Source organism: Sabethes cyaneus, chromosome 1, assembly GCF_943734655.1.
Source record: "Sabethes cyaneus chromosome 1, idSabCyanKW18_F2, whole genome shotgun sequence".
Taxonomy (NCBI): Eukaryota; Metazoa; Arthropoda; class Insecta; order Diptera; family Culicidae; genus Sabethes; species Sabethes cyaneus.
The window spans coordinates 73,558,241-73,585,445 of NC_071353.1; positions in this window are offsets into that span (position 1 = coordinate 73,558,241).

The window sequence follows — 27,205 nt, forward strand, 5'->3', positions numbered from 1 at the left end:
GGGTGCAATCAATTGCGAGCGAGTCTGGGGTGGATGATGATGCATAACCTTCCCCTTTTTCTGGTTCCGAACCCTCTAATTGCTCCAAATCGGCTTGAATCTTGTTGAACTCGGCCCAGAGAGCGTTGAGATTCTCTAATCGTGCAGGAATTTCGACAGCATCTCGTTCCGCTTCGAAATTAGTAACGAAGCTCGTCATGGTTGTGATAGAAGCGATGACACTGCGCTTGCGGATTTTTAATCCACGAAGCTTCCGTTCCACCGTCGACGTCATTGTGTGCGCTCTAAAAGCATAGACCGCGTAGACCGAATAGGAAATTTAAGAATAATTGGAATACTAATCACCTGCCATAGGTAAGTTAATTGCCTTGAATTATATTTTTGTTTGTTTACTCCTTTAGCCCAAGTTATCGTCAAAATTCATCAGCGGCCGGGTATCGTAGGTGGCGTCACAACAGCGTAGTAATTAGTAGAGATGTTGATCGTAATTGCGGGTGATGTTCCAGCAATCGATTCAGCAATCACGAAGCATAAATGATGAAGTGATCTGGAAAATAAAAGATCTGGTAGACCAACTCACAATGAATTAATCGGATGGAATCGCACTCACCTTGGTGAGGCAAAGAAATTGCCTTGTATAATAAATTTATCAGCAGCAACTAATAACGGATGGTGAATAGCCTGGTTTTGATACAGGTGCGATGGCGGCCAAAGCTTTTATCCTTGCACAATTGCAATGGCGAATTCTCCATTACGCCATCAAATGGCGTGAAGTAGCGTAGATTTGGGCCGGATAGACGGAATAATCAACGTCTATCCGGCTCGAAGGACCATGTTCGCACACGGGAGAATAGCGGTATAAATTTACCGGGAGGATCTTCTTCGCACTTGCCGTGTGGACATTGACTATTTGTAGCGGGCCGCGTATATCATAAAAACGGTTTGTCTCTTACAAAGAAAGTCAGCAAGATTTTATTCACCAACTGAATTTAGTATAGCAAACACTCGATGTGCACTTTATAATTTAATCATATTTATTTAATAGTAATGTATTAGCTTATATTAAAGAACAATGTATTAATATAATTGGAAGATTGTAACAAATTAAATTCTCGACTGGCTACGTAGCTCAGGAGCGTTGCGTGGCTTATCTTGAGGCGAGAGCAATTGAATTGATCGGTATTGATGCAGCTGCCCGAGGCTCGCAGGTAGTGCGCTCATCGAGTGACCGATTAAGGGTGAGTGACGATCCTTATGTGATAACAGATCAGTCTCTCAGCGAAACGATGATGGATCCATTGATGATGATGATCATCGTAGCGGATGACGGGTTCTGGTGGGGAATTGCCGTCTGGTAGCGAACACACTATGTGCGGCTTATAGGAGGGCTTTGCAACGATAATGGTACAGGTTTTACAGATTAACCTGAACCACTGTGACACGACACAGGAGCTGCTTTGGCAGACGGCAGCCGAAACGGGGTGCGATATTGCCATTATCGCGGACCACTACCGGGTCCCCCGGGACGGCGCTAATTGGGTGTTCGACAAGGGGCGGATGACAGCGATCGCCGTGATGGGTAGATACCCCATCCAGAAGGTGGTTTCGTCCGACCAGGAAGGGTTCGTGATTGCTGTGATCCATGGCGTCTGCATCTGTAGCTGCTACGCTCCACCTAGGTGGTCGCCGGAGCAGTTTGACCGGATGCTAGACGTGCTCACCGACGTACTCACGGGCCGCAAGCCCGTTGTCCTTAGAGGAGACTTCAATGCTTGGGCTGTCGAATGGGATAGCAGGTGCACTACCCCTAGGGGACAAAGGTTGCTGGAAGCTCTGTCTTAGCTGGACGTAAATCTGGCTAACGTGGGATCCGTCAGTACCTTTTGTAGGAGGGTACACCAATCAATCATCGATATCACCTTCTGCAGCCCAACGTTGTTTGCCAACATGGGGTGGAGGGTGTCTGATAAGTACACGCATAGTGACTACCAAGCTATACGGTACACGATTGAACGACGGATGCTACGGCCACGCGGGTTGAAGTCGACAGAGAGAAGTTGGAAAGTGAAGTCTTTCGACAAAGACCTGTTCGTTGAAGCACTCAGCGCAGAGAGCAACCGCTCGAACCTGAGCGCCCGTGAGCTGACCAACGTCCTAGTACGGGCATGTGATACCACTATGCCCAGGACGGGGCAGCCAACGAACGGTCGTCGCTCGGTATACTGTTGGAGTGATACCATTGCCCAGCTCCGCTCCAGGTTTTACAGAGCGAGAAGGCTAGCGCAGAGGGCCAGGACCGATGCAGAAGCTGAAGCTCGGGGGGTCGAACTTAGAGTAGCCAGATTGGCGCTCAACAAGGAGGTTAGGCGTAGCAAGCATCCTGAAAGCATCCTATTTTCAGGAGCTATACCGCTATGCAGATTCGAACCCCTGGGGTGGTGCATACCAGGTGGTGATGAAAAAGGTGAAGGGTGCATCCGCGCCGCAGGAAACCTGCGCCCAAAAGCTGAAAGTCATCGTTGAAGGGCTCTTTCCGCTACACGATCCAGTTTGGTGGCCTCCGACTAGAGATGGTCGGATTTCATATTTTCCAAGCCCGAACCCGACCCGGGCCCTAAAATTTTTTTGCTGTCAAACCCGGACCCGACCCGAACCCGAATTTTTATTTTCTGTCAAACCCGAGCCCGACCCGAACCCGAAATTGTATGTTCAGTCAAACCCGAACCCGACCCGAACCCGGATTTATTTTTTTCGCTAAGCCCAAACCCGACCCGAACCCGATTTTTTTTTTCAGCCAAACCAAAACCCGATCCGAACCCGAATTTTTATTTTATGTTAAATTTGATCCCGCCCTGATCTTGAATTGTATTCTCTATAACTTTCGAGCTCTAAAATTCATTTGAAATTTTAGGTTTTTTTCACCCTTCCTGTTCTTTAGGAATTGAATTAAAAATTCAAAAAAATTAAAGTATACACTAGAATCGTTTCTTTTACTTTTCGCGAGAATATCTCTTAAGTTTTCTATGAAACATGTAAAAAGCGAAAAGAAAAATTTACATGAGAAATTATTTAGAAATGCTTGGATCTTGTTTCATTATGTTATACCGGTATCTAATAGCCGAAAGCTAGTTCTTAGTCTAAAGGACCAGCACCTTGGTTTAAAGGTAGCAAACTCAAAAGGGATTGATTTTAACACTAAACATACCGACTTCACTCTACGAATATTTTTCGCGACAAGACCGGAAATCCCGCGATTATGAATAGATTAGCGTTAATATTTTTCTCGATAAAAACAGAAATAGTAGAGGACCAAACTTTGTATTATGTTTTAATTATATTTTCTAATCGAATAATTGGGATTTTGGCCGTTCAGTCATTAAATTATAGTAGACGTTCTATTTGTCTTTTACGCCAACGTTTCGATCCGGATTTGGATCTTCATCAGGGCTTCTACGAACGGGTACTTTTATTAGCAGTTGTTGTCTGATTTATAATTAGTTTGGTACTTACAAAGTGTTGATCGTCTTTGTCTAAATTCTTTTAGCCTACAGTGTTGTCTGGTTTTGGATTTTGGTACTATTTGTTTTACTATATAATGTTTGAGTTAATCAGAATTTAGTGACGATTTCTAATTGTGTAACGTTGGCGTTAGAGACAAATAGAACGTCTACTATAATTTAATGACTGAACGGCCAAAATCCCAATTATTCGATACTTATATATCAGTCGAAAAATATTAGTGAGTATATTTTCTAATAAAAGGAGAATTGTGTTATAATGTCGTGAAAATGAACTAAAAAAGCAATGGGTGAAATGACCCCTTCTCGGCAGAGCTGCCATAAATACAGATATTTGTGCATGCATAAATTTGGGACCCTACCATTTTCTCCGGATTATTTTATTTTATCGATCTAATCTATTAAATAACATAAATAGTTTATGAAGTACTTTAAAATTCAGGAACATTAGTAGAGCCAGAAATCACAGCAAGTGAAATAATTGATGGGTCCCAAATTTATGCATGCACAAATATCTGTATTTGTCGCAGCTCTGCTTCACGGTATATTTAGTGTTAAAGACAGCTAAACTTACAACTATTCCGAGGTAGGAAACTTTTTGGAAATCGGAATAGAAACCAATAATTTATGATGGCATACAATTCTAGTCTTCTGTCAGTCCACCCAATCACTAGTTTGGGCGCAGTTATGACATGATCCAACTAACGAATTCTGGAATATATAACTTTTGGTCTAAACTCGATCTAAATCTGAAAACACTAAAGCGTCTAAAAAACAACCAGTCCAGTGTAGCCTAAGCCATACTAAATATCATTAAAGTACTGCTTATTTTATTATGTTAAAATAATACTTTTACATGAAATGAATGTGGAGATGGTTCGATTTCTCATTACCCAAACCTGAAACCCGGACTTATTTTTTTCGCTGAGCCCGAACCCGACCCGAACCCGAATATTTTTTTTTGGTCAAACCCGAACCCGACCCGAACCCGACACCTGGTAAAAGTGTCAAGCCCGAACCCGACGGGTTCGGGTTTTTTTCGGGTTTCGGGTCTGAAAACCCAAGACCCGACCATCTCTACCTCCGACCTCGTACGGTCAATCGAATGATGTTCTCACTCTGGTCACGAATGAGGAACTCATCGTTATTGCCAGGGGTTTAAAAACGAAGAAAGCGCCCGGTTCTGACGGGATTCCAAACGAGGCACTCAAAATGGCGATCCAAGCATATCCCGATGTGTTTAGAGAGACGCTTCAGAATTGCCTAGAGGTATGCGAATTTCCAGACAAATGGAAAATCCAAAGATTGGTACTGCTGCCAAAGCCGGGGAAATCACCTGGAGATCCCTCGTCGTACATGCCAATTTGCCTATTGGACACGTTAGGCAAATTGTTAGTGCGGATAATCCTAAACAGGCTGATGCCTGGGGTGGAAAGTGATAACGGACTGGCAAGCTCGCAGTTTGGCTTCCGTAAGGGGAAGTCTACTGTATACGCCATAAAGTCCGTGGTGGAGAGGGCTGAGAAGCCTACGGAAAAGACGAGGTGACAGGTATTGTGCCATAGTCACAATCGATGTCAAAAACGCCTTTAACAGCGCTAACTGGGGTGCAAGCGCGTTAGCGCTGCATACACTGAGAAAACTTTTCGTATAGTTTCTATGTGTCCCACACATAGATTTTTGGAATGTGCCCAATTAATGAACTTTATATGCCAAACAGTTATAATTTATGGGTACGCGAAACTTTTGTACATACATACATATATTTTTTATGTGTATAATTACACATACTATTCATATGCGTATAATTTTAATGTGTATTTCGGGGCTGATTGTGGTTATATGTAGCACATGACAATCATCTGGAAATTCATATGGAAATTTACCATTAGTTATGTACAGAATATTTTGAGTGTAGGATGAGGGTACCGGACCATCTATGCAGGTTGCTTAAAAGTTACTTTGAGAACCGGACGCTAGTGTACAACACGGCAGATGGGGCGAAGAAGTACAAAGTGACAGCGGGTGTTCTCGGCCCCACGCTCTGGAATGCCACGTACGATGGGTTCCTGAGGCTCGAACTACCCACTGGGGTCGAGATCACTGCCTTCGCCGTGGAAGGCGAGTTTCTAGAGGAGGTGGAAATGCTGGCATCGGACGCCATAAGCATAATAGAGGGTTGGATGGTGGGCGTCAATCTACGATTGGCCCACCACAAGACGGAAGCGGTGATGATCAGTAACCGTAAGTCGGTCTTAGAGGCCAAAATAATCGTTGGAGGACAGGTGATTGTTTCCAAACGAAGTGTGAAGTACCTGGGTGTTATGGCAGACAACAGGCTGAACTTCACCAGCCATGTGGATTATGCTTGTGGTAAGGCGTCAATGGCGGTTACTGCGCTGTCCAAGATCATGTCGAACGGTTACGGTCCTAGCAGCAGTAAGAGACGCCTGATGGCCAGCATTACCATGTCGGTGCTACGGTATGGTGCACCGGCATGTGCCCCGGTTTTGGAGAGTAAGCGCAATCAGGCATGTCTTAACAAGGTGTTCAGGCTGTTGGCATTGCGCGTTGTGTGCGGCTGCCATACCATATCGTTGGATGCGATTGGGGTTATTGCAGTCATGATTCCCATATGCATACTTCTAGGTGAGGACATCGAGTTCCATAGGCAGAGGAACGTCAGGGGCGCTAGGGGAAGACACCAACGCCGACAACATCGTGCAGAGAATGTGCGCTGATCCGCGCGCATGGGGTGCCGTCGATAGGGCGGCAACGGACGTGATAATGGAGTTGCAACGGCTAGAACGTTTGCAACGACAGGGCCTGACATAGCTTAGCTAGGGTCAGTAATGGGCTGATTGGGCAGCCCAGGCCCTTTTTTTAACGAGTAGGGAAATCTGCTCGGCACCTTAGAAGATACGGTACTATCAGACACCTGAGAAGACAACTCAGGGAGTGGGGTTTGGTATCCCGGAATGGTATGGTATATTAGGGGGGTAATGGAGCGTGAGGACCCAGACCCATTAAACCCCTACTCGAGTCTCCAGCCTCAATCCCCCCTGGCACCACGTTATCGGTTTTACTTCAGGGAGGGTCTATTGTGTTTAACGCACCCTGGTAGTTAGGCTATTTACTCGCCGTTGATCGGCTCTCCAGCGGTTTTGTAGCTCAAGTACAATCTGGGTAGCAGCCGCATTGACCGCTCCCCAGACGTCCGAGCTAGAACACATCCTTTGGACTAAGTTGTCCGGCGCTCTGTCCTGTCCGCTCACTGCCTGTATGTTGTTTCTTGCGCCCACGAAACGAGGGCATATAAAGAAAACATGTTCTGCAGTTTCTTCAACATCCACGCATTCGGGACACGCGGGGGACTCCGCATGCCCGAACTTATGCAGATACTGTATAAAACAACCATGCCCTGACGGAATCTGTGTCAGGTGGAAGTTGACTTCGTCGTGGGGCCTGTCGACCCACCCGGATGCTTCCGAAATAAGTCGGTGTGTCCACCGGACCTTTGTGGAATCAGACCATGCTCGCTGCCATGTGGTCATCGAGGGCGATCTTGTGGTACTCCGTATGCCACTAGTTCCACGTTGGTTGAAGCACTCAACGTCCTCACTGATGATGACGTCAATAGGCATCATACCCGCTAAGACGCAGATTGCGTCATATGTAACTGTGCGATACGCACTTGCCACTCTCAAGCACATGAGACAATAGGTACGTTCCAGCTTACCTAGGTAGCTTTTGGTTCCTAAAGGCCGTATCCCACTAGCCGTTGCCGTTCTGTTGCAGCGGTCCGGTTCCTTTCCGTTTTCAATCACATTTGCACAACCGCTATCACCCATTTCTCTTTGTTCGCTCCACGTTTGATCAGAGCGACTGACGGCAAAGCGCATTTGTCTGTGTGAACTTATGGTCAGAGTAGCCAAATGCACAGAAAATTCTATATTTTGCAGCAAGAACGATTGAATGCTGCATTCGCATTTCGCGATTAACCGACAATGATCGGAGATTTCACAATAAAACAAGAATATTTGAAAGGAAATTCATCTTTCTTCAGGCTTTTGATTTCATTATAAACAAAAACGATGCGGTACGAAATTCGATCACCAGAAACGCTGACTGTAGTTAATTTATTCGGTGTAACTAGGAGATCCTGAGACATCAAAGATAATATCAGCATGGTGAAAAAATTGTTTAGTCATTTTTTAAGAAGCTATAAGTTTGCTTTCGCACGTTTACAGTATATTTCGCGTATTTCGCATTGGTTGCCTGCCTGGTATTATCTAAGTGATGCTCAAACCAAACCAAAACAAACAAAATTTAATACGTCGGCACATCCGACGACGTTGTTAGCCTGAGCAGGTATGGTCCAATCACTGACTCAATTTTAATTCAGTCGATAAAACCGTCTCAGCTGAGCAAAATTTGACAAAGTTTTATATGGAACATTTGTAGAACTGGTTATTATCTAAAATTTTGATGAAAAAGTTTTGCTGTATCTTTTGTAGTTACCGAGCTACAATGTTAGTACCTCACTAGCAACTAAGTGAACGTTCATCTAGTTACTAATGAGGTACTAGCTTTGTATCACCGTAACTACAAAAGATACAGCAAATTTTATTCAGCAACATTGAAGACAATAACTAGTATCATTCCCGTGCTCCTTCTGCGACGATTAGATGAGAATGTATTGCTAATTTCCCACCCTTTCGTATGCGATGAATTATAACCGTCGCGGGCAAAACCGTCGCCAGAATCGTCGTGAGGGCAAATATCGTTTATTTTGTTAAGTAATTCAAAAGCTTTCGTGCTAGACAAGCATTTTTATGACACACAATGCAAAACTAGGTATTCCCTAATATTTTAGTTAGTTGTCTATCATACGCAATCAATCAAAGTGAGCTGAGATCTATTTAAATGCTTTTTATCATTAAAGAAGTCCTACCAGCCAAATTTCCTACGTTTTTTCGTGCGACGAAGAAGATAATGTCGACTAATCGTGCTAATTTCCGTCATTCATAAATGAAAATACCTCACGCAAGGCATTGTCGTTTTTCTACAGCCAGAAAAACTTGCCTGACCTGCAGAAATTTTGTAGAATAACATTTGTCATGCCGTCCTACACAAATACATGCGCGTTAGCTTCGTAAACATTGTTGTGATTTTTAGTTCGGACGATGAAAAATTTTGTTGGACGGATTTTAAAACGGTACGACGAATTTTAGCAATAAAGTCAGTTGCGTAATTTCAATAATATGCTTTAATAGTCGCTTTTCAGTGATTTCAAAGTTCACAGATGGGAAGGTAAGTGTGTTTTAGTCAAATCAGTACAAGAACTTTTGGAGTATTCACTAAATCCATCCAGCAAATGATGAAAATTAGAATGGCTTTCCTTATTACGACGGGAATTAGAAAAAGACCCTATGTATACTTATTATAGATCAGAACTGAACTGTTCTTTCCTGTCAATGTAGAAGAATACTTAATATCAAATCGTTCTGGCTGATATCTATGCACAATATGTTATATTTTACGGATTTTTTGAGATAAATTGTCACACAAAGTGTATAATCACAGAAAACAATTTTCAGTAGTTTATACACGGAGCGAAAAAGCTCCAGTTTGTTTCAAACAAAATGATTGTTGTTTTAAGCCTCAATAAAATATTTTTATAACAACCCTAAAATATTGTTCCCACACGAGATTCTGTTTGAATCAAGTAAATAACAGTTTTGAATTAAAAGTAAAGTATTTTCAAATTTGAAGTTAACATTGATGTAACAATAAATATTTTCATTTCAATCATACATTTCAGTTTGAAACAAAACGAAATTTTTGTTTGTGCGTTAAACAACCATAAATATGGTTGAAACTACATTTTTATTCTCCGTGTAGGAAAAAAAATTACCTAAAGTAAAAGAGATCTGTAAATTATTGCGGAGATTCCACCTTTTTAGACTCCCGCGCGAAAATGATTAGCGTTATTATTTTCTGCGTGTCCCAGACATGTTTGGAATTTAGCAATTTGAATCATCAGTTTTTCGTTATTGCCTCCCCACTGCACCCCTCCTTGCTAAAAAAGCATATTTTCAATGTATTTGATTAGTACGGGATAATTAATATTAAAATATGAATTTGCGTTGGACATGTAAAATTGCTGCAAGGCACAATAGTTTTAAATACTCATTTTTTCTTTAATAACCAGTAACTTTAGCACGTATTTTGTTTGACTTGTGTACTAGAGAGTAATAATCAATTTCTTAAGTAAGGCAGGGTGCATGTAAGATAAAAGTCCGCAATGTCTATTAACAGACTCTTCATCACTCCCTTCTGAATGTTGTGTGTGCTTGCTGATTCATGATTTAGATACGGGAATACCGCAGTTAAATTTGCGTTTACAGATTGACAGTCAAGCCCCCGTCGAGAACTCACACATATGCGCATCAATATATATACATACGACATTTTATATATATCCTAGTTGAATTATTTGTTTGAAAAATTCCCCATGTCCGTTTGACCCAATTGTTTGAAAACAACAAAAAACTGATTTTCTCAAAATATTACCAATCCCAAATTAAAATGGGTTTGTGGAACTAACTTTGTCTAGAATTATGAGACCTCTTGTAGGAATACTCGAGGACTCAAAACTGCCCAAGTAACCACAAGCATTAACGCATAACCTCATATTGGCTGTAGCTCGGCATCGCTAATACCAGACAGCGGTATATCAGCAATTCGCATGGTTAAAACTTTTGTATAAACATTGCTAATGCGTTTAAGCATTATCGTAAATTAGCATTATTAAAAACACTATTTGCGTATATAATGTTACAATATGTTGCTTGCGAGCTTTAGGACAAATCTTTAAAACGTACCGTAAATGTTAATAAAATGCTTATACCTGACTTCGTTTTTGCTTATTTACGGCCACTACTCATGCTCTGTTTCACCTAACTGCTGCTGTCTTTTTTCAACCAATTGAATTCTAAAATGAATTACGAACGACGATTTAAGTACGACTAATTACAACCCACTCATCTATAACAGCTGTGATTAAGATATCGAAGGCGCCAGCAAATGAACCATGCAGGGATACACGCACCCAGGTTCAAGTCTCATTAAAGGTAACATTTGAAATGTAAACAAAAATCCATTCGTCGTAAATAATGGAGTAACGCATAGCTTGAGAAGCTGCTAGAATCAGCGGACTTAAAAAATAAATATGAAAATATATATTTATATTTGTCTTTTGACACACCGGCCCAATTGATGTTTTTATATTTTTTTCACAAACAAGCTAAAAATAACGATATGTCGATAATGCAGGCGAGGCGATGTTTAATTCAAGCCGTAATGGTGCTTTAGCAATTGCTATTATAATGCAGCTTTAATTTGACAACAGTGGGGCCCTTTTCCACTTTATTACTGCATTTATTGTACATGTAAGAAAATAATACATTATATGATATACTTTATAGCGCACTATAAAGCATTACAATTGAATTGATATAAAGCTTCGTGGTTACTTGGGTGTCAACAATTTATGAAAATTGACTCATTTCAAATGGCGTTTGTGGAGTTTCTCAAACAAACGATTCAATTCTATTATTCCAATGTAAGTTTTCTTACCGATTAGATAACTTATAATGCCAGCTACTGGTTCACGCAGAGCATATTGGCCTTGCCAGCGTTGAAAGAGATTTCGTAGGCTGCTCGCACTTACAGGAAATCTCGTGACTAACTGTCAACGCGTGAGTGTTGACAAAAGCAAAAATACTTCCCTTTCTTTTTTTCACGCAAAACCTAGAACAATATCAGCAGCGCTGGCAAGGCCAATACGTTCAAGTCATTGCGTCGCCGTGATGAGCGGAAAAACAAAGAAGCGAACAGAATTTCTTATTGTTACTTATGTTAAAATAAAAAATAAAGTAAAATAAATGTTCTTTTAAATTGCTCGAGAATTCGTTTGTAACAGTTTCACTAAGTACTTGAAGACATCTACCTACATTTTACATCCGACTTTGACGAGCTTCAACATAAATTATATGCAACTGTTTGACAAATTGATTATTTACATCTGTATCTATAAAAAATAACTATACCTGCATGTGTAAATATGATAAAAGCTCAAAAAGATTATTTTTTTTATTATAAACGAAGTCTAAAAAATTAATTTTGTTTGCTAATTTTGGCTCGCCTGGCAGGAAAAATATAGCTACTTGCCTACTTGCTTGAAACGGTTTTTTTTCTAATTCAAACCCTATTTAAAAAACTTTGCATTAATGGCATAAATACGAAATCTACATGAAACCCATCTTTTATAGAAGCCAAAACAATGAAATTTTCATTTACTGTTTCAATGCAAAACACCCGTCGTGCATTGCAAATGATATTTTTGGATCATTTCATATTTTATGCACAATTCGTATAACTTTTATATGCTGAAGTCTCATTAACTAGGCTGCAGTTAATTGTACAAAATGTAACAACACAACTAGACCCTGCATATAAATATTTTATTTGAAAAGCGACAGTTCATTTCATTTGATTTTATCAATATAAAGGTTATAGAATTAAATACCGCAACACTGCTACCGCTGCAGCGCACCGAGAACGGTAGCCGAACAAATAGAAACAATCCTATCTCTCTGACAAGACCGGTAGCGGTGAACCGCTGTGGGCTGATTGGTTGACGAACAGCGGAATGGAACGGCAACCGTCAGTGGGATACGGCCTTAACGCCGATGACCACACCGGTCCGCCTTACCAAAGTATGGACTGGACCACGTTGGCTAATAGCCTTCGCTTGCTGCCATATACTGCAGAGCTATTAGACAACATACAGTACAATGCTGAAATAGCTGTGGAAGCCTTCTTGCAGGCATAGTCGACGTGGCTCCCGAACTTGAGCTTGTCGTCGACCATGACTCCCAAGAGTTTTAAGAACCGCGTTGACGAAATAGTGCAGTCCCCGACGCTGATATTTGCTTGCTGCACTGACTTGCGGTTTTTCACCACGATAATCTCCGTTTTATGATGCGCTAGCTTCAGTTTCCTGGAGCGCATCCAATCTTCGACAATGCTTATAGAGTGGGCAGTCGTCAACTCAACCTCTCTGATAGATTCACGTTAGACTTCCAAGGTGATATCGTCCGCAAAGCCGACAATCACCACCCCTACCGGGAACTTTAGCTTCAACACCTCGTCATACATGACGTTCCACAACACCGGGCCCAGTATGGAACCTTGCGGGACCCCTGCGGTGATTGGAACGCACTTCTGACCCTCCTCCGTGTTGTAGCTTAGCACCCGATTCTGAAAATAATTTTCCAGAATCCTATACAGCGACACCGGCACTTGGACGTTCCGAAGCGAGTTAGCTATGGAGTCCCAACTAGCGCTATTTAACGTATTTCTCACGTCGAACTGCGCAATAGCGGATACCCGTCTTCTTACGCTGGATTACCACTCCGGCTATCTTAGCGACTGACAAGATGGAATCCACCGTATATTTTCCTTTAGGAAGCCGAATTGGTACCTTGACAGACCGTTTGTACCCTCCGTGTACTCTCCAGCACCTTGCCGGCAGTATCGAGTAGACAGATCGGCCTATATGACGAGGGGACACCCGGAGGTTTTCCCGGCTTCGGCAATAGGACCAGGTTCTGTCGCTTCCATCTGTCCGGGAAGTGGCCATCTTCCAGGCATATACTCATCTACTGCTCCGAATAATTCGGGAGTCTCCAAAATAGCCGCTTCAATGGCCAAATTAGGGATTCCGTCTGGTCCCGGTGCCTTGCTCACCTTTAGGGATTTAGCGATCTCAATAAGTTCCTCATTCGTAACCGTCGCTTCCTCCCCAACCTCTAGGCCGCCGTCGCCCACGTTACTTTGGATGTACGGCATGGAGGCCATCCTACGCTATGGTCTGGAACGTCGGCCGTGGGATGACTCAGCGGCTTGAGGCCAGGGCCTTGGCTCGTGGCGCGGAAAGAGGCCCTCGATGATTCGCTCCAGCATTTCTGGCGATCGCTCTGCGGGCGCCATCACGCCCTTGGTCTTTGCCATTACGACCCTGTAGGCATCACCTCACGAGTTCGCATTAGCACTAGCACATAACCTTTCAAAGCAGGCTCGTTTACTAGCTTTTATCCCACTCTTAAGCGCTGCGCGTGCAGCAACAAGTGCTACTCGACATTCAGCCCTACCTTCGTCCGAACGAGCTTTTAGCATAATTCTCCGTGCACGAAAGCACGCTCCGCGGAGTTCCGTAATTTCAGCTATCCACCAGTAAGCCGGTGACCTCCCATACCTAGGTCGGCTTTTCCTAGGCATAGCAGCGTTACACGCTCGCGACAGTACCTCAATCAAATGATTAGCGTTCGGATCGGGCATACCGCGATCACCGCACTCTCTTCGGATCGCTTCCACCAATACTTCGGGATCGAAGTATGATGTCTTCCATCCACGGGTGGTTGGAGTGTCAGCTCTACTCGCCGCCTGCCGCCTCGTTATCTGACCGATAACATAGCGGACCTCCTGATGGTCACTGTGAGTGTAGCCAGTGTCTTCCCTTCCAGGTTCCTATCAGACCAGGACTGCCGAAAGCCACGTCGATGATAGACTCCGCACCGTTCCTACTGAAGGTACTTGTGTTGCCGACGTTGGCCAGATCTACGTTAAGCTTTGCCAGAGCCTCAAGCCGAATCCGGCCCCTATGGTTCGTGCGACGACATCCCCACTCTACCGCCCAAGCGTTAAAGTAGCCCGCCACAATCACCGGCCTTAAACCAGTCAGCACAACTGATACTCGGTCTACCATCCGCGTAAACTGCTCGATAGACCAACTCGGTGGAGCATAACAGCTGCAGTAGAGCACTCCCCCACTTTGGGAACCGCAAATCCCTCGTCTGAAGTTGACACAACCTCCTGAACCGAAAACCTGCTTGTCGTCCATATAGCCGCCGTCCCGGACCCATCCGAGACCCAGTTGCCGTTTCCGGTACGGACGCGATATGGATCCGAGATTATGGCAATGTCCATTGCTGACTCAGAAACTGCTTGGTGTAACAGCTGCTGAGCCGTGCTGCAGTGATTCATGTTGAGTTGTGTCACTTGCACTATGAACGTGGCTTAGTCGCCGGCACACCGGCCGGGCACCTTGGACCTCCCGTTACGTGCTTTGCGACCCGTTTACCAGTACAGATCAGGCACTTGGGAGGCTCCGCGCAGTCCCTTGCTTTATGGCCAGCACTGCCACATCTCCTGCACAACTGGCTCCTATCTGGCCCCTTGCAGTTCCAGGCTTTATGTCCATGCTCGAGGCACCGGAAGCAAGCTTCCGACTGCTTGAACACGCTCAGTGGGCACACCGACCACCCCACTTTTAGCCTAGCAGCTTTCAGTGCTTTGTTTCCACCAATCAGCGGAAGTCGTATGGTGGCTACCTGGGTCCCGGACGGACCCTTGCGTAGGCGAACCGCCTCGGTTGCCACCATCACTCTATTTTGCTCCTTGAGAGCGTGTACGACCTCGCGCACTTCGGTGATCTCATCCAGGTTCTTAAGTTGGAGAGTTACTTCTGGTGTGAGAACACGTACCTGCACTCCGTTCCCGAGCACTCCTTCCGCTATGGACTTGTATGCGGAACTCTTCTTGGTGGCGTTCTTCTTTAACTCAAGGATCATATAGCCCGTGCGTGAGCGGCGAATGCGCCGCACGTCAGCGCCCGGATCCTTGAGTAGGGCGTCTCCTCTCATGGCCTTCAGAACCTCCGAGTATTTCGACCCGTCGGTTTTCGGGATAAGAGCATCGCCCTTCTTCGCTCGCTTCCTTGCCGGTTTAGGTGGAGCTGTTTTTTTACTGAAGCCACCTCCACCTTTTCTCTTGGCCTTAACCTCGGTCCACGGGCCACCCGTCTTGGAGCTTCCCGCTGGTTTATCGGTTAGCTCTGCCAACCCGCGACCCGCAAAATTACCGCGACCTGACGTGAACTCGATTATTATATCGAGTTGCTGTGACGCTGCTACCACTTTAGGTACAGTGTCTCTATTCTTCTCCATCGCCTTGATTAGCGCTGGGCCATTCATCGCTGTGTCCGGCGTGGTAGGCATACCGCTGCCTTTGCCACCCACACTAGCGCTTCTAGTTGCATCCTTCTCCACCTTTGGAGAACTTTGGATGCCTCCTCTCGCGAACGGGTTTTCCACCGTATCCACTTGTTGTATTTTTGATTTTGTTTTCCATAAGAATTCCACGAGTTGAGGGGAAAGAAAAGTCCGCCACATCAGAGCCCCTCAAGATGCGGTAAGGGCTGATTACTGTGGAGGGCGCTCTGGTACTCCACAGGTTCCGTTTGAGGCTGAGCATTTATAGAACCCCCCCCCCCACCATTCATCCCTCGGCACCGGTTGCATGACACCTTGGATTAGGGGTTTATCCATTCATGTTTGAACTTTTAGGCCTGGATTAGCTGTTCAAACCATCCTCCTTTGGGGGCTTTGGACCCTCTGCTCAGGTTCTCAGTATTTTCAGGTTCATCGAACATGCTTCTACCGAGATCCGTCATTTGCAGGCGGAGAGTTTACACTCAGCCTTCGCATGAGTGCCCCCTTCTCTGTCCGCATACGACCCTAGTTTCCACCGGTTGTCTGATTTCCACTAAGGAACGTATCCCGGATAGTACCACGAGGAGGTAGAGATAGAAGTTGCTAAATAAGAGGCTGTGGAACTTCGTGGCAATTCTGGAGCGCATTATTCAACCATTTACCATCCAGCCCAGGCCCTAGGTGAAGCGCAGTGGCGGTATGAAGTGACAAGGGTGTTGTGTGAAACCACACACGTAATGGATAAGTCGGAGTGCTTAGGCACGTCCTCCCTCCTGAAGTAAAACCTAACGGTAGTTACGGGAGGGATTCAGGAATGGGCAGCAGGAGAGTTTTTAGTAGGTAGGCGCATGTTGGCACCTCACGAATCCTATTCGGTACCGTGAAGGTGCTGTCTATGAAGATTTTCTCCCTGTATAAACAATGTAAAAAAAAATACATGCATACATACATACATACATACATACATACATACATACATACATACATACATACATACATACATACATACATACATACATACATACATACATACATACATACATACATACATACATACATACATACATACATACATACATACATACATACATACATACATACATACATACATGCATACATACATACATACATACATACATACATACATACATACATACATACATACACACATACATACATACATACATACATACATACATACATACATACATACATACATACATACATACATACATACATACATACATACATACATACATACATACATACATACATACATACATACATACATACATGCATACATACATACATACATACATACATACGTACATGGGGGTATGACAGAAACTGATTTTTTTCATCGCTTGTACCTTTTTCTGTCATGGAAATTTATTCATATTCATATGTTATCCCAAAACTAGATTTTATTTCCAGTCGATTGGTGAAAAAAAAAACGGAAATCCGACGAGAAACAACCGAGTTACGGCCATTTTCGTAAAATCAGTACTAGTAACATCTATTGCTCTGGCCAGTTTATGACATGACGCAAACCATGTTTAAATGAGCATCAAACGTTAAGATTTTATGAGCCATTGACACTGGAAGCATTCCCAGGTCCGCAGCGTGCCATGGCAACCCTGTAGCAGGTTGTAGGTACCCCGGCGGAAGTGGTCGTTTCAGGGAATATTCGAAATCATGTTAATATGGCTGTCAAACTTCAGGATTTTCAACCCTCGTTAATTTTTGAAGTTTGACATCCATATTGGAATGGTTTTGGTCATGTTTTAAAATGGTCATAAAGGTGGAACATTTCTGGCAACATTTCCAAAACTGATTTCACTAAAATGGCCATATCTCGGTTGTTTCTCGCCGGATTTCCGTTTGTTTTTCACCAATCGACTGGAAATGAAATCTAGTTTTGGGATAAAATATGAAAATTATTAAATTTCCATGACAGAAAAAGATACAGGCAATTAAAAAAAACAGTTTTTGATGTACCCCCAGACAACCCGGATTATCTCCGGTGTCCGCTGACTATTGCGGAATTTTGAAACAATTTAGAAACACTAGGAAAATTTTCCCGTCGAATGCAATTGGTCTCATCTAAAAATGTTCAATTTTGTAAAAGTTATGGCCGTTTGAATTTCAAACGGCCGTTTCATTTCATCAAAATTTTGCCTGTCCCGATAATTTTGTCTAACCCCTGTACATACATATATACATACATCAAGTGTAGATACGGTGGAAAACCCGTTCGCGAGAGGAGGTATCCAGCGTTATCCACCAAGGGTGGAGATACCCGGAGGTTCTGAAGGCCATGAGAGGAGACGCCCTACTCATGCACGGGTGATATGATCCTCGAGTTAAAGAAGGACGCCACCAAGAAGAGTCCCGCATACAGGTGCATAGCGGAAGGACTGCTCGGGGACGGATTGCAGGTACGTGCTCTAACACCAGAAGTGGCTCTCCAGCTTAAGAACCTGGATGAGATCACCGAAGTGCGCGAGGTCGTACAAGCTCTCAAAGAGCAAACTGGAGTGGTGGTGGCAACCGAGGCGGTTCGCTTACGCAAGGGTCGCTTATCATTTGATTCGAATGAAACATACTGTCGCGAGCGTGTGACGCTACCATGCCTAGGAAAAGCCGACTTACTAGTGGACAGCCGAAATTGTGGAACTCCGCGGAGCGTGCTTTCGTACGAGGAGAATTATGCAAAGAGTTCGTTCGGTCAAAAGTGGTGCTGAATGTCGAGTAGCACTTGTTGCTGCACGTGCAGGGCTTAAGAGTGGGATAAATGTTAGTAAACGAGCGTGCTTTAAAAGTTTATGTGCTAGCCAATGCGAACCCGATGGGTGATGCCTACAGGGTCGTAATTGCAAAGACCAAGGGCGTGATGGCGCCCGCAGAGCGATCGCCAGAAATGCTGGAGTGAATCATCGAGGGCCTCTTTCCGCGCCATAAGCCAAGGCCCTGGCCTCAGACCGCTGAGTCGTCCCACGGCCGACGTTCCAGACCATAGCGTAGGATGGTCGGCCTCCATGCCGAACATCCAAAGTAACGTGGGCGATGGTGGCCTAGAGGTTGGGGACGAAGCGACGGTCACGAACGAGGAACTCATTGAGATCGTTTTGCCGAAGCCGGGAAAACCTCCGGGTGTCCCCACGTCATATAGGGCGATCTGTCTACTCGATACTGCCGGCAAGGTACTGGAGAGGGTTATCCTTAACAAACTCGTACAGTACACGGAGGGTACAAACTAGAGACAAGTGGAACTAGAGGTATACGGAGTACCACAAGATCGGCATCGATGACCACAAGGCAGCGGGCATGGTCTAATTCCACAAAAGGTCGGTGGACACATCAACTTATCCCGGAACTATCCGGGTGGGTCAACAGGCGTCACGGCGAAGTCAACTTCCACCTGACTCAGATTCTGTCAGGGCATGATTGTTTTGAACAGTATCTGCACAAGTTTGGGCATGCGGAGTCCCCCGCGGAGACTGACATGCATATTGGAGGTTTTTTTTATATATGGACGTAAATTATGTAGATATGTAAATGTCAAACCCACACTGACATTTGTTTAACTATCGTCTCAAAATTGAATTAGATGGCCATGAATTTGTCGGATTAGCGGGGTGGTACTGTATTGAATTGGCGTCACGCAAAAGTTCATCGGTATGAATTGTTGCTAGATTGGTTTAGAGCTTCTCAGGAGAAAATAAGTTACTTTTTTTTTCTTTATTATCGAGATTTTCAGCCGTGGAAGAATAAGTTACTTAGTGTTTAAGTTTCTTTATATTTAAGGTTCCCTCCATGACCGTAATATGTACAATCCAAAGACCAGAACTAAAGACCAAATGAAAAAGACACCAACAAACTTCAGTCTTGATAAATTTCTCCGAAGACTGCCCTGCCGAATATTAACAGTTAAGGTTCCTTATTCCATCCCGAGAGGTTTGATTCGAATGAAACATGACTTACGTGTCATTTCTTCCAATTTGAATGCTGGCAATGTTCAATAAGTCGCTAGTGAAGACACACTATGAAAAATTGTTATTAATTTGGAATCCACACATGTTTCAGACAATTGATTTTGTTTTCTCCCAAATTCCAAACTTACATAATTGCAATTATTTCACAAAAAAAGTATTCAATATATGCGAATATGAAACGATGTGCACCATTTATATGAACAGCAAAATAGAATAGAAAATGCATACACCAGACAGCGCACTGGGAGAGTAACAAAGCGAAAAAATTATTTATTTCAGAAATGGCACTCGAATGAGGAGAACCTCTGCACACCACATTAAAAATAATGTCTCGTGTTAGGCAATTTTCGTCATACTTATATAACGTGACTGCAAATCTGACAATAACAGTTGCCGAAAAATAGGTGGAGTCTCCATAAAATATAAGAGTCTTTTTCATTATCACTTCGTAAATAAATGATTTATTTAAAGAGAATTCGAACGAACGTATTTACATTACGCGTAATAATTTGAAGGATCTGATAATCTATGATAGCATACACGTTTTCGCCATCCTTTTTCTGTTTCGCTATTAAAATTTTATTTAAGATAATTAATTAAAAGAATACATTTTTTTCGCACAGGAACGAAATTATTTTGGCATGGAGCATCCATAAGTGATTACGGTTTACGCATCAATTTAAGTAAGATATTTTTAAGCTTTTGATTTACTTTTGATGTTTGGAAAATTTGGCAAAGGAATGATTGAAAAGAATGATTATTGCATTAATTTGCATTTTTTAATACATGATTTTTGTACATATAAGATAAATTCAAAAATTTGATAAGGCCATTGCAAATTATTTTTAAAGTTTTTGTCACTCCCCCCCCCCCCCATTTATTTTATAACTTACTAAATATGCATCTTCGTGAAAAACAGTCTTCAGAGAAAATATGTATTTTAGCATACTGAATAGCTTTGTAGAACATTTGAAAGCAATAAAAAACTGTGTGCAAAGTTATTGAGCATAATTGTTTTTGAGGCGCTCCTTTTTGGCACATCATTATATTTCGCAACTGGTAAGAGATAGATAGTTACTATATTCAGCAAAATGACTTATTTTAGTATGCTCTGCAACTTTTAGAAGAAAATTTTTTAAAAAATTATTTAGAAAAACAAAAGTTCGTATCACCCTAATAGGTGAATTCACGGTCATCCTGATAGTGCAGGAAGATGCGCTATATTTTATTATTAAACTTCTCCAAAGACACTATGCCTCAAAAATCACTCATTTTTGCGTTATAGCAAACTATTGTGATTTTGGTGGTTTCATTAGGGTGATACAAATTTTCGTTTTTTAAATGCCTTCAAAAAGGTATGGTGTCTTCAGTAAAGTTGTAGAACACATTAATATAAGCAACTTTGTTAAATGCAGAAACTCTCTATCTCTTTTCCTTAACGAGCTATAATAAATTCTATTAAAAACTAACACATTTTTCAATTATTTTTTTATGAGATTCCTTCAGAGTGCTCCTAATGGAATTTTTTTTTAAAGATAAAATATAATATTTTCACCTAACGGATGTCTGGTTTGTACGAAGCTGCCCGAAATCGTCAAAAAAAATTTGAAAACAGCAAATTTTTTTTTCATTTATTTTATAACTTATTAAATATGCGTCCTAGCGACAAACAATCTTCAGTGAAAATGTGTATTTTAGCATACTAAATAACTTTGTAGAACACTCGATAGCATTAAAAATATCGTGTGAAAAGTTATTGAGCATAATTGATTTTTAAGCGCTCCTTTTTAACACATCATTATATTTCGCAACCGGTAAGAGATAGATACTATATTCAGCAAAATTGTTTATTTTAGTAAGTACAACTTTTTGAAGAAAAAAAAATTTTTTTTTAGTTAGGCCATTGCAAATCATATTTAAAGTTTTTGTCACCTCTCCCCCCCCCCTTGGAAATTAGCTTGAAAAATCGGGGGGTAAAAAAATAATTTGTAGGATAAGAGTCAAATTTCTTTTTATAAAATCAATTGTCTCATTGGCTCTACAGTCTGAAAAACTCAAAAAATGAGTCTCCGAGTTGAATTAACGCTTCTAGCACGAAACAGAAATGGAAATTCGAATAATGGAATTTCCGAAAATCGTCCAAAAAAAATTTCCTTCGTTTTTGTCTTTTCGTATTTTTTGCATAAAAAATAATAACCTATATATTATAAGCAAGAATATATTCGATTTTCACGTTTAAACCTTAAATAAAAATTCTTAAAATCCATGCTTTTTTGCTCGATTAAAAAATTCACTTTGTTTTTTTTCGCACCCCCCCCCCCCCCCTCCCTTCAGTGGCCGAACCGGAAGGACAAAAACTTTATAAAATATTTGTAATGGCCTTATTTAAAAAAACAAAAGTTCGTATCACCCTAATAGGTGAATTCACGGTCACCCTCATAGTACAGAAAGATGCGCTATATTTTATTATTAAACTTCTCCGAAGATACCGCCCTTGAAAAATTATGCATTTTTTACCCAATTGCTAATGTCCGCTAATGCTTTGCTAATGTTTTTTCAAAATTTGACCACTGTGCAATGGTCTAGTTTTGCAAATTAGAATACTTAGAGGTGTCGTATAATGGAATTCTTATGATTCAAGGTGGTTCCATTTATTCCGGAGTTTGTTCCGGCTAATAGCTTCGGAACCGTGTATCCGCTCCAAATTTTCCTCAATAGTGTTCTTGTAGGCCATAAAATCTTTCGTTTGGAAGTTGTTGCAGTCAAATCGGTCCAGGCATTTCCAAAATCAAACGCTTATTCATATATTTTCACTACTGTGATTGTTATGCGTTTATTTGTAATATGGGACTGACATAGTTTAATATTTTTTTCAACATTTGGGGAACAAACATAACTTTTTTGTTTGAAATATTAAAAGAATTTATTTCAATTTAAAGATGATTCCCAGGTTTATCTCAAAAATGGTGAAAAGTCATATGGGACTATTATGCGTTTATGGACAGATTAGAATAGATAAATTCAAAAATCCTGATTTAATCCACCTAGTGGTAAAAGGAACCTTTGTTATACCGTCTTACTTGCAATTTGAGATAGAAATCGACACGTTTGGTTTACATGAAATTTTTGGAAATTGAATAAGTTTACAAAATTTGAAACAAATAGAAGCACTTATAAATTTTGATAGTTTCTTTTCTCATGAAATTGCTGAGTAAGTTGTTACTAATGAGGGTAAGTGCAAGTAAAAGTAAATTGTAAGGTGAAATATTATTCTTTAACATATACATTGCGTAGTAAAGGTCTAGTTAATAGGTTTTTGAACTATGCATAATTTCCTGTAACGCCATTCTATTTGATTCACAACAATAAAGTTTTCTTGAATAAATTTCATCAATTTTTATGAACCTTCGGTTACTCACGTTGTTGTATTTTGTACACCATATGTAGGTTTTTGAATGCCATATTGTTATATAGTTACAAATCGTATATTACGTATATACTAACGTATATTCTTCAATAAACTTGTTATGAGCAAAATGTCAGAATTATTCAATGCATTATTACTTTAAATTGTTCGGAAAATAGATTAGCATAAACCGACATCACAGAAACGAAGCAACCCGGTAAGAATTATCGGACGGACGTCGTCTGACACAAGCGTAACTCTTGCTTGCGTCTGTCCGACGTCGCACGACAAATTCTTACTGGGAAGTAGCATGTGAGGTGTACCGCAATTGGCCCCAACTGGAATTTTCTTTTGTTTCTTCATATGGAAAAAATGGTGTCTGTGTGCAGCAAAACTACTGAGTAAATCAGGGTATTTCTTATAATCAAAGTTCTGCAGTTCGTAAACAAGGAAACATAGAGGTATACTATGTTCAGCAAAGTTGTGTATTTTTATTATTTATACAACTTTTTAATACATGAAAAAGTCATACAACAATTACAAAAAGAGCTAAAATAGAAAAACTGATTTTTCAAATTCATATACAATAAATAAGATCTCTTCGTTGAAGAGATAGAAGGTTACTGTCTTCAGCAAAATTTCTTGTACGAATATGCTCTAAAACTTTGCATCAATGTGTTATATTGAAACTGAAGGAAAATAATTTTTTGACGTAGGACTACGTCTTTGTTTACTATACTGGGACTGGGTAGCACTTTGTAAAAACGAGAAATAGAAGTGTAACGTTTGAATGAAATATTTCAAACGCTAATAGCTACTATACTACTGAACGAAACATAACAGTTAATATGTCGTTGAATAGATAAAATGTCCAGCAATTTTATAGTAACATACTAATAATAATTTTTTATACGCTAAATAGTGAAAATGTGTGTAAAGATTCAAGGTCGAATTTTTCCATACATTTCCCTTGTTATCGCCTAGCTTCACAGGCACGGACGACAATTTGATACACCAAAGGATTTGGATCCAAATGATAACCTTGAGACCACTTTGTAAGCCACACCCCTTTTCCAATCCAATCGGCAACATCGGCAACACCGGTCCCAAAGACAAGCGGAATCAGAGGGCAATGGCCAACGTGAATCCCACACGATGCACTTAACATTACATCTTGCATTATCCCCATCGCAGACATGCGAAATTGTTCGATAGCTTGCTCAATCAGTGTCGGACAATCATTTAAGCAGCAGCAGCCGATATGGTTTCCTCCACCACCTACACTAGCTTACAAGCAGCAGCGGCAGTGCCAGTGATTATAATAAAATGGTACTCTTGGTTCGCCGTCTGCTCATTCATCGCACAATCGCACTGACGGACGGTCAGTATTTACCATCGACGGCTATTGGTGGCGAAAGCAACGGCATTTGGCGGCAACACCAGCGATCGGAGTCAACGCCGATAGCAATCGGGAGGTAACAACGATAGCATTTTGGCGGCTATTGGAGGCAAATCCAAGGACCTTTGCGGCATCTAATGTCATCTTCGATGACAATTCGAGGCACCCAATGGCATTTTGGCGGTTATTTTCGCAAACCAACAGCAAATGGAAACGGATCGACTGACGGGCAGCAAATTCAGCAGTAGGCCGTTGTGATCTTAACCGTTATGTGTTCGGCTGGGTACCCGGGTACCTTTTGAGACTTTATAGCCTCGAAAAACAAGGTTTACGACAACTCAGCCAGCTAAAACTCGTAGAATGCTCCTAACTAGTGGGAATAAACCATTTGTCATCAACAGATTGCCTGTAGCAGCAGGGGGGGTTGAAGGGGGGACCTTCGAATTTTTTTACCCCATAAGTGTTCGGATGGGTACCCGGGTACCCACCGAAATGAAATGCTTCTAACTTTATCAATTCTTGACCGATTTTGGATCTTGAACCGTCAAAAGATTGGAAAATTTGTCTATTTTTAGAGCATGAGACTTACCAAGCCTGGGACCACGTCTGGTTCCCGTAAATCCGGTTCTCCGGGACCATGTTCTGGATCCAAAACAAATATGTACAATTGTCAATAAAACCACACAATATTGGTATCAAAATTCATGAAATCACTCCAGGAGTTGATGTTTATCCATTTTGAGTCCATTTAATGAGTTGTCTTCGGAATGGCCACTCCGGAGCAGGTTCCTGTGGGGCTCTATGAGACCAGTAACATGTTTGGATGAAACCCTAGCAATATGTATATCAAAATTCGTGAAATCACTCCAGGAATTGAAATTTATCCTTTTTGAGTTCAGTTGATGATATGTCCTTGGAATGGCCATTCCGCGGCAGGTTCCTATGGAGCCTTATGAAACCATTAACATGTTTGGATAGAAACCCCAGCAATATGTATGTCAAAATTCATGAAATCACGCCAGGAGTTCATTTTGATCCATTTTGAGTCCATCTGACAAGTTGTCCCCGGAGTGGCCATTCCGAGGACAACTCGTCAAATCGACTTAAATGGACAAAAATCAATTCCTGGAGGGATTTCATGAATTTTGACATACATTTTGCTAGGGTTTCTACCCAAACATGTTAGTGGCCTCAGGGCCCCATGGGAATCTGCTACGAAGTGGCCATTCCGGGAACCACTCATCAAATGGACTCAAAGTGAATAAAAATCAACTCCTGGAGTGATTTCATGAAGTTTGACATACATATTGCTGGGGGTTCTAACCAAACATGTTACTGGTCTCATAAGGCTCCACAGGAACCTGTTGCGGAATGGCCATTCCGAGGACATGTCATCAACTGAACTCAAAAAGGATAAATTTCAATTCTTGGAGTGATTTCACGAATTTTGATATACATATTGCTAGGGTTTCTATCCAAACATGTCACTGGTCTCATATAGCCCCACAGGAAGCTGGAGTGGCCATTCCGGGGATAAATCATCAGATGGACTCAAAATGGATAAAACTCAACTCCTGGAGTGATTTCGTGAATTTTGATATACATATTGCTAGGGTTTCAGTCCAAACAGGTTAATGGTCTCATAAGGCCCCACAGGAACCTGCTCCGGAATGGCCATTCCGAAGACAACTCATTAAATGGACTCAAAATGGATAAACATCAACTCCTGGAGTGATTTCATGAATTTTGATACCAATATTGTGTGGTTTTATTGACAATTGTACACATTTGTTTTGGATCCGGAACATGGTCCTGGAGATCCGGATTTACGGGAACCAGACGTGGTCCCAGGTTTGGTAAGTCTCATGCTCTAAAAATAGACAAATTTTCCAATCTTTTGACGGTTCAAGATCCAAAATCGGTCAAGAATTGATAAAGTTAGAAGCATTTCATTTCGGTGGGTACCCGGGTACCCATCCGAACACTTATGGGTGTTAAATTTCCCGTACACATAACGGTTAAACAGTTCTTATAAGAACTATAGTAATTGAAGAATGGAAAGATTTTTCTACACTTTCTAAATGATTAACGTTCCATTTGGATAATTATTTGAGCAGCAGCAGCAGCCGATCTGGTTTCTCCCATACCTACACTAGCTTACAAGTAGCAACGACAGTGCCAGTGACTATAAAATCGCACACTAGGTTCGCCGTCTGCTCATTTACCGCACGATCGCACTGACGGACGGTCAGTATTTTGATAAAACTAATCCATTTCTACTTTACAGTGATTTGGTATTTCCTATCACTCCTGTATTAGCGGGCAACCATCATCCTAGAGTCTAAAGGATCGAATAACGACATCCATCTATATATTGGCAACAGTAATTATAGTACTGATTTTTAAGATGTGCTATCAGCTCAAACATAGTTCTTTTCAGGGCTACCAAACAATTTCAAACGGTTTTTTTCAAAACCACCATTGATTCAATGAAGAATTAAATCAGAATATTTCGCTCTTCTTTTACAAATAAACACTCAAACAATGATACTCACAAATACTCAAATATGCATATGCCAGAAATGCAGTTTACATTAGTCTTTGATTTAATGATCAGACATAAAGTTATACTTCATCGATTAAAACATGTTATCAATATAATGAGTATTATATGACACAGTCCTACGTCACCCTTTCGTACAACCCTTAGGGCTGTATACCTTGTAGTTTTTTATTTCACTTTTAGGAGGATCAATCAAAATTCAAAT